We start from the raw sequence: 12456 nt of genomic DNA, 5'->3' as shown, positions 1-12456 counted from the left end.
TTTATGATGTATGTTAGCAATCCCAGCTCTGGTTGGCATGCCAAAAATTATGATTTTCTGTCTTTCTTCCTGTAGGTCATAAACAGGTTGAGCAGCATAACGAAGTTAAATTTAGAGTAAATGCTTCAATTTTGTGGGTTTTTTTTTTTTTTCCTTATATACCCAACCTGGAAAAAGTGTCCTAAAATAATGCAACTATTTTATATGTATTTTATATGTCCCTATAAAATTGTCCTTGTGTGTAACATTAGACCAAAACAGCTACAAAACCACTGGTACTAGAAAACTTCATGAAAGTCTTAACAGTAAATAGTGTTTGCCCATCTGCTTTTTCCACAAAGTAACAGATTTTATATTATGTGGTTGTATATATGTGATGCATGTGACAATATATATGTATTTTTGTGCGATGTATATAATAGAGTATATAAATCTATATGCTTACTTTAAAATATGAAAATGTGTATATTGCAATTATGCCATAAGTGTATCATGAATGTACAATAACATAGCATAATTCGTAATATACTATAATAAGTCACATATAGAAAGATATGAATAATATATAATACATGTATTTCTTGAGAGTATCATGGAAGATGTTTGGTTTGTTTAAGTCAGGGTTCAATATTAAAATTTCACAGTCATATAAGATTTTTAACTTTAAAATCAAGTAAAATTTAGAGTTAATTTGGATTCTTTATGATAAATATATGTAGCAATGTTTCTAGCTTTGTATAAGTGAATCTATTCTCATATATATAATTTTATTTATTTTTTAAATTCATGATAATCTTGGTTAAAAAAAGGAGGGGTAGAAAGGAAGCTGAAATATGACATTATTTGTTCTAGGGATCATGAGGTTCCTTTTGTCCTCAGGTTAATTGTTCACACCTGTGTGCAATTCATTCAGGTTAATCCAGAGCATGTGACACTTCAATTTGTACTAACCTCAGAGATGATAACTTTCAGCTGTACTTTAACGTAGGCAGTAGTATGAAAAGTAGAGGTCTATGAAATGAGAAGAAGTTGAATGTTTCTTGATTTTTTTAAGCTGGTAGATGTTTAGAACTGTTATCATTAATTTGAATGACTAAGTTTTACTAATATATAAATATGTTTGAAAAAAAAGCTGTCCTCTTTTTTCTAATCAGAGATAGAGCTGCTTTGCCTGTAGTACTCTAATAGATTTGTTTCAATGGTTATTTCTTTGATTGTTTCTATGTTGATGGAGAGAATTAGAAATTAGATTGTGATTTTTTTCCCTCCAATTTGAGTGATAAATAACACTTTCAAGTTTTCTGAATTTCACATTTTAATAAAACTTTCTCAGATTGATCAGTTTATTTTTGATGCTAAATATTTCTCTAATTTCTCAAAGCTTTTAACATTTCATAATTTCTAAAACCTGCTCGTGACAGAACAGCTAATATATTTTTGTTATTGCTGTTGTTTTCTCCTTTTCTTATTTTTGGGTAGTAAAAGTTAGTTTGTATTCATAATGAATAAATGCGTTAAAAGTCCTGTCAACTTTTTTGACAGATGTAAAAATGTGATTGATTTCTGGCATGTGTTTATTTTTCCCCCACAGAGTGATTTTAATTTGCGTATTTTTTTTTCTTTCTTTTAAGGAGTGAGTTGATGCAAGATGGAGAGAGGAGAAGGAAAAGGGGCCTACCAAAAAATAGGTGAATAAATCCTATCTTTCAATTGCTTATTAAAAGAAAAAATGAAAATAAACTAATTGCTGAGACTGGTGATGTGGGTAAAAAATAATTTCATTAACTTTTCTTGTGGTGTAAGGGGGAAGGAACAAAAAAGGACTTTTTGGGTATGTTAAGGTGGGGATAACAGATATAGATGGTTCCAGTGTAAGCTCTGTACTGAGAAAAGGTGGATGTTGTAAAGGTCTTTACAACAGTGCAAATAAAAAAGCAGCACTATGAAAGTAGTATGAACAGTGCTATCAGAGAAATGGATTGTTTTACAACAAAAACAGTTGAATCCAGGAAAGTCCAGAAAAGCTTGTGGGAAGCCAGCAAGGGGTTTTCTGTGGACAAGACACATGCATAAGTGTCTATTTGATTTTTTTATGAAATATTACAAGCTAGCATAAAATATTCCTGTATAGCCTAAATTTACTTTTCCAATTCGCATTGATGCTGGGCACTGCTTTTGAGTGGTAACCTCCTTTTTCCAGGACCCCCTTTACTATGCAAAATCCGTAATTCTGTTAGTGAGTTGGCTGGATAGCTTTGACTAAATTCTGCCTTTTGTTAGCTTTCTTAGTTTAGCCTTATGCAGCAGATATCCTGCAAATACCGTTTTGGCAAAAGAAAATAGTATGTGTTTAAATAAAAACAAAGCTTTACACTTTTGGCAATAACAGCTGTTTTGTCATTGAATATTTGGCTGTGTTTTGACATTCTGAAAGGGGCAACTCTTTCAAGAGATATCTGTCTTCCTGTACGATTCCAAAGCAACAAATGGTTTCTCTTTTCTTACCATGGTGGGCTTGACTAATTAACATGAGGGTGTTCTGGTTAGGATGTATTCTTCCTGCCTTATGAACACTGTTAGCACGTCATGGACAATAGGGAAGAGGGTACCCTCCTCTTCCCTTTATGAGGTTACTGTCTTGTCAGAGATAAAAGGAAAAATCACATTCTCCCTTCCCATGGCAGGGGTTTTGGAACTACATGATCTTTAAGGTCCCTTCCAGCCCAAACCATTCTATGATTCTATTCATTTCTACTTATCTCTTGTCTTTGCCACAGCCTTGTAGTAGCTCTGTTTTCAATCTCTGCTCTAAGCCTGGTTATATTGGCTACCCAGAAAAAAAGCCTATGAATACAAAAAGCAAACCTTTGATGGTAAGTAGCATAGTAATCAGTAACACAGACCAATGATGGCAGATATGTTGGGCAGTTCAACTTAATGACTGTGTTGTTCAAATGTTGGGAGCGTTATGTCAAACCAACTCTACTCAGGATTATGGACTGAATATCTGTTACCATTTGGAGCATTTTTGGTGTGTTTCTGAAACACATGAGTTTTCATCATCAATCCAGCTTGTTAACTACTGTACTTTGTTCATGATGTGACGCAAGTCACAGTATATGGTTAAATATGGGAGATCTGCTTCAGAAAAGATGGACCCAGTACACAGTCTTCCTTACTGTTGTCCAATCTATAGGGTCCATCTCTCCAGTGTGCAAATACTTGAACTTCCCAGTTAAATTATGGGGAAAATGAGCAGACAGTGAATTATTTGACATGAGCAAAAGGACTTGTTTTCTTTTCTGAGAAACTGCCAACCTGTTTTTAATTACATTTTCTAAAAATCCACAGTCTGAAGCTGACACCAGCATGTGAAATTTCAGTCCATATGGTAGAGTTTGGTGAAATTAATGACAGATGACCTGCTGTAATAATGGATGCTGAGCTATCTTAAAGATGCTTGTCAGTATCTCTGCTGGCTAAAATACCAGAGGAAGATATTAAAACTGCTATTCCTAAAGAGAAGCTTGACAAAACACTGTGTTAAACTCAAGACTCCAAGTTAAGTTCATGAAATGTCAACTCTCCTAGCGCTTGCTGTGTAATTTCATTTTGTGGCATTTGATGTATTTACCTGATGCATTTAGACAGACCTTGCATGGTGCCTCGACTGTAGTTACAGATATACATGTCTATATCTGTAAGATGTTAAATGCCACAGCATGAATGTACTGGTGTGGTTTTGGCCTCTGCTAGCTCAGTGATACCTTCAATGAACTTGATTTCATGTTCATATTGGTGGCATATATATCTTCATTTCACTTGTCTACTTTGTGGAAAATGTCAGTTTTCAGTGACCAGGGGGTCTTTCACCAGTGTGCATACGCGGAGCCTGTGTAATGTGATCATTTACTGAGGTTGTTTTAGGTATTATTAAGCACATAATAGTAACTAACAAAGCCTATCAGAAACCATAAGATTTATTGTTCACAGTTCCAGATAAAATAGCCTCTCTTCTTACTTTTTCAGCAGCACAAAGGACAGTGAACAAGATCATGTTGTCCAGATGCCAACTTCAGGAAAAACAACTGTCCGGTTTTCCTCAAGGCACCTGGAGTGAGGTACAATAATGGGTTAAGGGGATAGTACTGCCACAATTGAGTCTTTATGGCTCTGCAAATAAAATGGATCTCATCCAGCAGGGCTGTCAGGGCAACATCCTTCAATATACAAATATTACATACATAAAACATTTAGGAAAAAGGGTCTAAAAAAATGTAGTGACTTACAATGATGCGCCTGCTGGCAGTGTGAAATTCTTTATGCTGCTGTACAATAGAAAATGGACTGGCTGACTATCAAGGACCTGAGGCATTTAGCACGTCCACTGAAATACCCAGAGGTTGTATCTATATAGGAACAAGAACTTAAAAGTAAAGGTATTTGCTAATTAAGCCTCTGTCCATTTTGAAACACTGAATAGTACAATTAATCTGCATCAGGGCTTGGAGGCTATGGGGAATTATTTTGATGGCAAAAGCTCTAAAAATACAAAAATTAAAGTACTAGAGGCTTTGCAGAATACATATTGGTGGAAAGTGAAAATGTTTTGATAAAAAGCCAAGTGTATTGTCTTTGAAATATATACATCTATTCATTATTTATCTGAATATGTAAATGCGCATACATCTATTTGTTTCCATTTCTGGTGAATATTCCTTGTGGGAATTTTGGTGTTTGCAATTACTGATGTACATAACTGAGCAATGGCAAAGATGTCTGGCCATTAATCAAGACACATCCCTATTATTTTAAAGGAATGAAACCTGTTCAGCTCTATATCAGCCATAATAATTTGCCTAAGTTCTACCAAGCACTCAGTCTAGTAGCAGAGATACTTTACCTGTAAGCTATAAAGAAAGAAAGCAGGAGAACTCTTGTGCCAGAGAAAGAATGCTTTCTTTCTCTACTCTCCTAAACCACAAAATGCTTCTAATGGATAAAGTGAACCTTGATGTAAGGAACCTAAGCCAAATCCTGCTCATTTCTCTGGTATTTAACTCCATTCAGAATAGTTTCTAATGAAAATTCTAATAATTATTAATGTTATAAGACAGCTTTTTTCTCTAAGGTATCATTTTCAGTAAGTCTAGATGTTATTCTAGAAAGACTAAAGTCAGGTTGCTCTGTATCCACCTTCAAAAGACAAAGGCAAATATTCTCTTTAAGCAAAATGTCATAGTCTCTTCAGTTGGATTTCTTTCAGCAGTGTTTCCAATGGATTTTTTTTTCTGCATTTTCTTTTTGCCCAAATGTATGTGTTCTTCAGAAGCATGTCAGGATTAAAAGAAATGCAAATGTATTCTGGTTTTATTTGTATTGTGAGGAAGGCAGAAAAAATGCATGAAAGCTGTCTCTGACACTTAAGTTTTGTGTTCAAGGTTACAATTTGTTCAGTGTGACTCTGAAGATAAACAAGGGAGCTAACTATTTGACATGATTCATTTACAGTTTACCATTTATCAAAATATTTTTGCATACACAAAATTCACTTTCTGTTCCAGGTACTCTGTTAATATAGTGTTATAATATGCTAATATAGTGTACTGACAATATATGATTATTTACTATAGAAATTATTTGGTTTATAATTAGAGTTTTTAGAGGCTACTGCTTTTGTTTCCTTCTGTAAGAAGAAGACCAAATATCTATTCTAATGCTACTGCACATCCTGGGTATGTCCACATCATTACAGAACAGTGTAATGGTTATACACACTTTTTAATTTTGAACAACACTTGTAGATGTTATTCTTGTAAAATGCCTGGTTACTTTAGTCCAATCAGGGATTCAACACTGTGGCTTCTCATGCTTTAGTAGGTACCTGTAGGCCTTCCTTGGTAGTGTGATTGTCCTGCTAAATGTACTGTAGTATAATTTTGACTTGCATTGTATTGTATTTGTATTGTATTTTAATTGTTAGTCCCTATTCTACACTCATGACTATGTAAAGAACTTGGAAAATGTTGGTTTTGAAAAACTGGGGATTGTCACAGACTCCTAATAATTTCTCATCTGACTTTTAACCAGACCAGAACTGAGAGGCTGGATGTCTTCCCTGAGGTTCACTAGTCCAACAATTTCTAAATCCTTCACATTTACCTAGAGCCTGCCATAAGCTAGCGCAATGGAATAGGCAAGCAATTCTGAGTAAAATGTGAATTCTGGAAGCAGACATTTCTTTAAAAATGTGTTAAAAACGCCTTGTCAGCTTATCACATTTTTTTTTCTTTACTCTGATCTTCATTGGCTTAAAATTCAAACTTAGGTAGTGCAAGTATTCAAAATGAAAGGGTGGGACCTACAGTCATACAAGAGTTTGACCAATCAGTACAGATTTCTTTGACGCATCAATACTGTGCACAAACTCTGAGGAATTAGTGTCCTTTGGCCCATTTTCCCATATGTGGCTTCTCTATATCACCTATTGCAACTGTTACGTGGAAGACTAATAGATGGGTTTACTGTGGGTTTTAAACATGACAGATCTAATGACTTCAAGCAAGCTGAGAATTTTTAGAGCCTAAGAATGTGTGCTGGTAGGTAGGACGAAATATTGAGCTGTTAGGTAACTCTTAAATCAGTCCAGCAGATGTGGAGAGGCATGTGATGGGTTCTGTATAAAATCAATGATCTTCTGCAATTGATTTATGGCCTTTAAACATTAGGGCTTCATTGGATTTCACTTTCTTGCTCTCTTTTCTTCTCTCTTCCCTTTACTTTGTCAAGTTTTTAATGTATCAGCATCATTCACAAATACAGTCTGAAGAATGAAGGAAGATACACCTCTTTCCCCCCCCCCCCCCCCATTTTATTCTTGTGAAAGTTAGGCTTTTGATTTTCCATATTTTTCTTATGAGTTTATCTACCAAAGCATTTGGAAAATGAATGAACTTCTGTAAAGTCTGAAAGAATTTCAGTTTAGAAAATTACATACACTCAACACAAAAATCTATGCTGCTAAAATTACCTAATGCCCTTTATCTTTAGCTGTGATATTTCATTTTAAACACATCTGTGGATTCAGCCCAAAATAATTGGTTTCCAAAGAATGAAATGGTGTCAGGGCTTAAGTATCCTTTAATTTTCTTTTTTATTTTTTTTAATTTTTAAATTTTATTTAAAAAAAAAAAAAAGGAAAATACTTTGTATTATTCTCCAAACCTATGGCAAACCCATGTTTTGTTGACGAACAGGAGGAAATTGTTCAGAAATCAGATTAAAAAATCAGTAAGATAACTGTTTCAAGACAGTTATTTTAGTAGTAATATCAAATCAGTTTATAAAGACGGTGATTTCAGTTTCACAGTTCCTACGTTTTTGAAATCCTGCAATACATGTAGCAGAATAAATTTTAAAAAGAGGCAAGTGTGTCAGGTTTCCTTCAGTACGTGTTCTAATCCTTCCAGAAGTTGTTTGGGAATACTCTGTAATCCTTCTTTCTACTTGAGAATTTGAGGACTTCCAAATTCTATGCACTACTCAGAGTAGAGGAAGTTGCCATCAGTGTTTTGTGATATTTGTTAGTTACTGTGGTAATTTTTAAGAGTGGCTGCTATGTAATACTCTAGATCTGGTTTCAGATTCAGACTTTTGGAATTCAACATGTAGGTGTGGATTTTTGATTTTTTTTTTTTTTTTTTAAACTGATTTAATCCAAGTACTTCATAGGGTCATTTTCTAAGCTTGTAATATGCTTGTTGTACCTTCTCTTTACCTTCCCTTATTTCTTTTTCTTGCACATACAGTTTTTTTCCAGTTAACTGGCAAAGGTCAAATTACATAATATTGCTCCAGCTGATGTTTAAGATTCCAAAGATTTAAGTGCAATCATGGATTGGAAAGATGATATTTTAATGTCATTATATCAATATTGAATAGTCATACCTTGTAAATGGAGGCAAAGTTGGCACTTCTGTTCATGTTCTACAGGCCAAATGAAGCCAACTCCATTTTCTCATAACTGTGCTTCTAAGGTTTCTCTCATTTCTCTAATTTTTATAGACATCGTTATAAACTTAGAAACATCAAACACATCAGAGGTTTTTTGAAGTGCCTCTGTCATTTAAGAAGTCAAATTCTATTCAAACTTCCTTGAGCATGTACTAGTGTATATAATTTATATAGCAACAGCAAATAAATATAAGAATAAATAATAAATAAAAAATAATATTTCAGAAAAAAAAAAATAAATACCTACTTACCAGCTTTGAATCAGGGTTGCAAAAATACTATGAAATGAAATTTTGTTGGTTTGTTTGCAGTTGTTTATTATCTCTCAATCAAAACATAGCCCAAGCCAGTTGTACTTACTCTTCCTTCACCTCAATTACAAATAGGTTTAGTATTGAAATATTATCTTCCTTTAATTCAGTGCTTTATATTTGTGGGGTACCATTATGCAATAGAACTTATAAACTTCTCAAGAAATGAGAGAAGATCAAACTATCTCTTTCCTTGCACAACCATTGCTTTTTTTACTCACTACCCATTCCCAGTACTCTGCTGTCTTCCAGTTTTCTCAACCAGGACTTCCATTTTCTCTTTATCCTCTCTTCCTGCACCTTGTTTACTCACTATGGATAAGACATCTTTAATTTCCTTACCACAAAATAAGTATGTTCTACTCTACTCTGTCTTTTCTATAGTGCACTTCTGTATTACTCCACTTAGTTCTTATTTATTTCCTGTTCTTTTTCCCCTCTCAGTGTAGCATTCATCAATGTATCACTTACAATCCACAGATCGCTCTGGATTTTTCCTTTGTTAGTGTGGATTCTGTTTTGGTACTATGTAGTCTTATGGACCAGTGGGATACCTCACATGTTCTCAAGAGGTCTCCACCACCACAAAACTACAAACGGAGTTTTCTGAAAACATTGTAAGAAATTACCCAGCCTGCCATACAGGCTCCTTCTATTTCACATGAAACCAGTATGAATAGTTGCCAAGCACACCTGAACAGCTGAATGCTGGATCCCAGTTTTTGTGAGGCGGTTGTTGAATTAATGGTTTATGTGGTAAACATTCTCACTTAGATAAATAATCAATGTTCTGCAGGTAGATGACAGCCTTAGGCAACAACGGGAGTGATTGATCTTAGTTAAATCAGTATTCAACAAATTTTTGTCTTCAGGCCTTCTGTTTCCTATTGACACAAAACTTTTTGTCTCTTACAGCAGAAGTCCAGCCACCAGTTTTTCATTATTGCAAAAATCCTCAACCCTCTGAAGACGGTTATTTTGCTTCATTCTCTGTTCATGACTATGACCTTTTATAACACTTTGTCATCTATTTCATGCCCGTACCACAGATATGAATGAAAATCTAGTCTGTTTCTATTAGCAGGATGAATGGAATTGTTCTTCAGTTGTACCCAAGCACCTTTATATTAAATCAAATTGCTTCATGGTCAGACAGAGTCTTTCTATTTTTTCCCCTCCTCTATCATAACAGTTGCTGGTAGTTGGAATACTGACAGAATTTCTACTGAAGCTCCTTTTTTTTTCTTTTTGAAAGTCATTGCTTGTTGTTTCGTAGGTTAATGAATAAAGCATTATTTTTTTAAGGCATTTGATTTTTAAAATGTCAACATGGATTTAGATGGGAATTCACTACAGGAGCTAACTTTCAGCAGCTTAACTGTGGTTTTAAAAATATATATATATATATAAGAAAAAAAAGTCTTCCTGCTTTGTGATTTTGTGTGTTAGCTTTTTTTAAAAAGGATCTGCTTTGAAAACTGTTCATAATGGAAATGCAAAATCAACATTCAGTCTACATCACAAATAATTTCATGCATAGCATTAAAGTTTTATAATTGCTTACAAGAGGAGGACTATTCACAGGAATGGGAATCTGAAGTCAGGGTGACTTCATCAGCTCCAAAGTTATAGCTAGTTTACTGTAACAGTGAATGCCACGTTTAGGATGCCAATTCATTTTTTTTGAGCGTTTCTTTCATATGATTTCTGAGGTCAGAGTATATGATATGTATATGTTATATGATATGAAAGTATATGATAGCAGTTTTTAAGAAGGGAACTTTGCTCATTTGGGGTGCAATGCAAAAGACAGAAAAGGACTCTTGTATTCTAGTATGTTGAGAGATTTCATGCAGACAGCCCAGCAAAAATAATCTAGCAGTGTGACTACAGTAATTTGCCTTTCCACTCAAAGGAAAGAAGAGGGAGAAGCATAACATGAAATTGTTTTCAGCTTTGAGGTATGGAATTAAGGGAGACTTTATACTCACTCTGTTCCTATATAGTCAGCTCTTTTCAGCAGCTGAAATGAGTACATTAGGACAGGCTAACAGTTGCTGTGAATGGCTTATGATCTTGTTCTTCCAAGCATGTTTTAAGAGTAGTGAATCTAAGCCAACAACTTTTGCATTCATATTAACTCAGAAAATAAATGTTCTTAGTTATATGTAAATCCTTTTTTCATTGCATTATTTTCATTCTCTTTTTGTTTATTTGGTTGGTTTAGTGTTTTATTTGTTTGTTTGTTTTTTCCCTTCTATGTATAGACATTCTCCAGAGCTTAGCTTTTCTGTTGTTGAAATTTATGTTACAGTCCAGGAGCTTCGGTCTTTTCCTAAAGGCTTGAAGTTCTAGAGCATTGGCAGCACGTTTTCTTCGTGGCAGGTATTTAAAAAAGAAATACTCTTTTTTTTTTTTTTTTTTTTCCACAAAGTTTTATACTGTTAAGCTTTTGAAAATGATATGGTCAAGTATGAGGAATTATGACTCTATCAAACAGTTACAAGTTCTCATCAATATTATTTTTACTAGTTGACTGAAGTAGTGCAACTTTCTGTTTCTGACAAGCGTCCTCCGATCTTAATACAAGTATTAAAATCAGTCACAGATGATCTTAACAGCATGATTTATTCCTTCAAAGTTTTCATTGTTTACACACTTTACCCAGCTTAGGCATTTACTTTCCTGTACCCATTTATGCAATTCTCTCTGAAGGCTTCCTCATACCTCATTGAGGCAGGGAATTAAGATGTTACATGAAAGGAAATATAAAAATTAGCAGATTTTCTAGCAACAAACCTGGACAAATCTGCTACTGTTCTCCAGGTATAATCATTTTGTGGTCTGGCATTGTGATGTTTCCATGGAAGAATACCTTTCATTGTGTTAACCCAGAACAATACTATCCTTCGTGCTGCCCCATAACTGCAGTATACTGGATAATGAGCGGGACCCTTAGTTTTAGCAACATGTACATCACTGTACCATATATCAAATTTATCAAAATTGCATAGCATGATTACTCAAAATATCAAGCTTTCTTATTTCCAAAACGATAAGCATTCTGAATTGTAGCCCTATCTTGAAGAGTCAGTTCTTTCACTGGTGCAGTGTTAGATTTCAGTGTGCACCTTATTGAAAACAAGTTCAGTTAAGATAAACTTATGTAACCATGCTGTTATAGCATCTTGGGGCTGAAATACGGGAAAAACAAGGGTGTTTCTTACCCTGTGAATATTCGTGCATTTGAAGAGATCCTGAATTTGGAGATTTAGAGCATGTTTTCTACACCAGACATTTCTTTTTAAAAATGAGTTAAAAACTTCAAACAAAGGAGAATAGTTATGCTTAAAAGAAAAAAAAATGCATGAAAATAGAATGCGTTCTGATGATTATGCCAGTGAAAAGTGGACGTTTTATGAGATATACACAATTTTAAATTTTTTGACAACTTGATAGTTTTGAAAGATGCCTGTTGCTATTTAATTTTGTAACTTTTTACTTGCTTCTAATGCAAACTACCAATTTTTAAACAAATTATAAGTCTAGCTAGAGAAGGAGACAATGTCATGACGATGAATTCTTTAAACTATGTAGGTAGACAAATGCTCAGATTAACCAAAATAATATGAAAACCAAAAACAAGCAAATAAAACAGTAACTCATTGGCGGAAGTAAATCTTTTCATCTTTAAGTAAGAAAAGCTGCAAAGCAGAGTTACGTATGTGGAATCATTTTTTTTCTAGTATGGTATGATAAAATGTGCATCCATTTATATTTTATAGGAACAAACATACATGTAGATTTAGCATGTAGACAGCATACAGCTTCTGATGTCCTTTTGTTTTCTTTTTACTACTTTTAAGTGATTGAGTGTTGCAAATAGCCACATTGCTTAGTTTTCAGATTAATTTTATGGCCCTTTTCAGAATGGAATAAGGGTCTACATGAATCCAAGCTATGGATAACGTGGCTGGTATTTGGGCAACAAGTTTGCCTTGCACAGTAAAGGAAATGGATATCTCATAATTCCTATGAATTCTTCTATTCTTCTTGTAGGATTTGCCTTGTAGGATTTGTGGCGTGTGTGAAAATGCCCCCTGTGATAATGAGAAGTGATTTAAAAAATCAT

The 12456-nt window shown here is 34.2% G+C and overlaps 1 long non-coding RNA gene across 3 annotated transcripts; it reads left to right on the top strand.

Annotated features, from left to right (window-relative positions):
- The first annotated feature begins 908 nt into the window (after positions 1–908).
- On the top strand, positions 909–9494 carry LOC137850218 (uncharacterized). Of its 3 annotated transcripts, none has more exons than XR_011092376.1 (4): positions 909–984; positions 1632–1688; positions 4030–4121; positions 9240–9494. It is a non-coding gene; the product is annotated as an uncharacterized lncRNA (long non-coding RNA). The 3 variants fall into 3 exon arrangements; XR_011092374.1 differs by lacking the exon at positions 909–984 and adding an exon at positions 998–1057; XR_011092375.1 differs by lacking the exon at positions 909–984 and adding an exon at positions 1138–1173.
- The last annotated feature ends 2962 nt before the right edge of the window (positions 9495–12456 follow it).

Source organism: Anas acuta, chromosome 1, assembly GCF_963932015.1.
Source record: "Anas acuta chromosome 1, bAnaAcu1.1, whole genome shotgun sequence".
NCBI lineage: Eukaryota > Metazoa > Chordata > Aves > Anseriformes > Anatidae > Anas > Anas acuta.
This window is presented reverse-complemented; position numbering and strand designations above follow the sequence as displayed.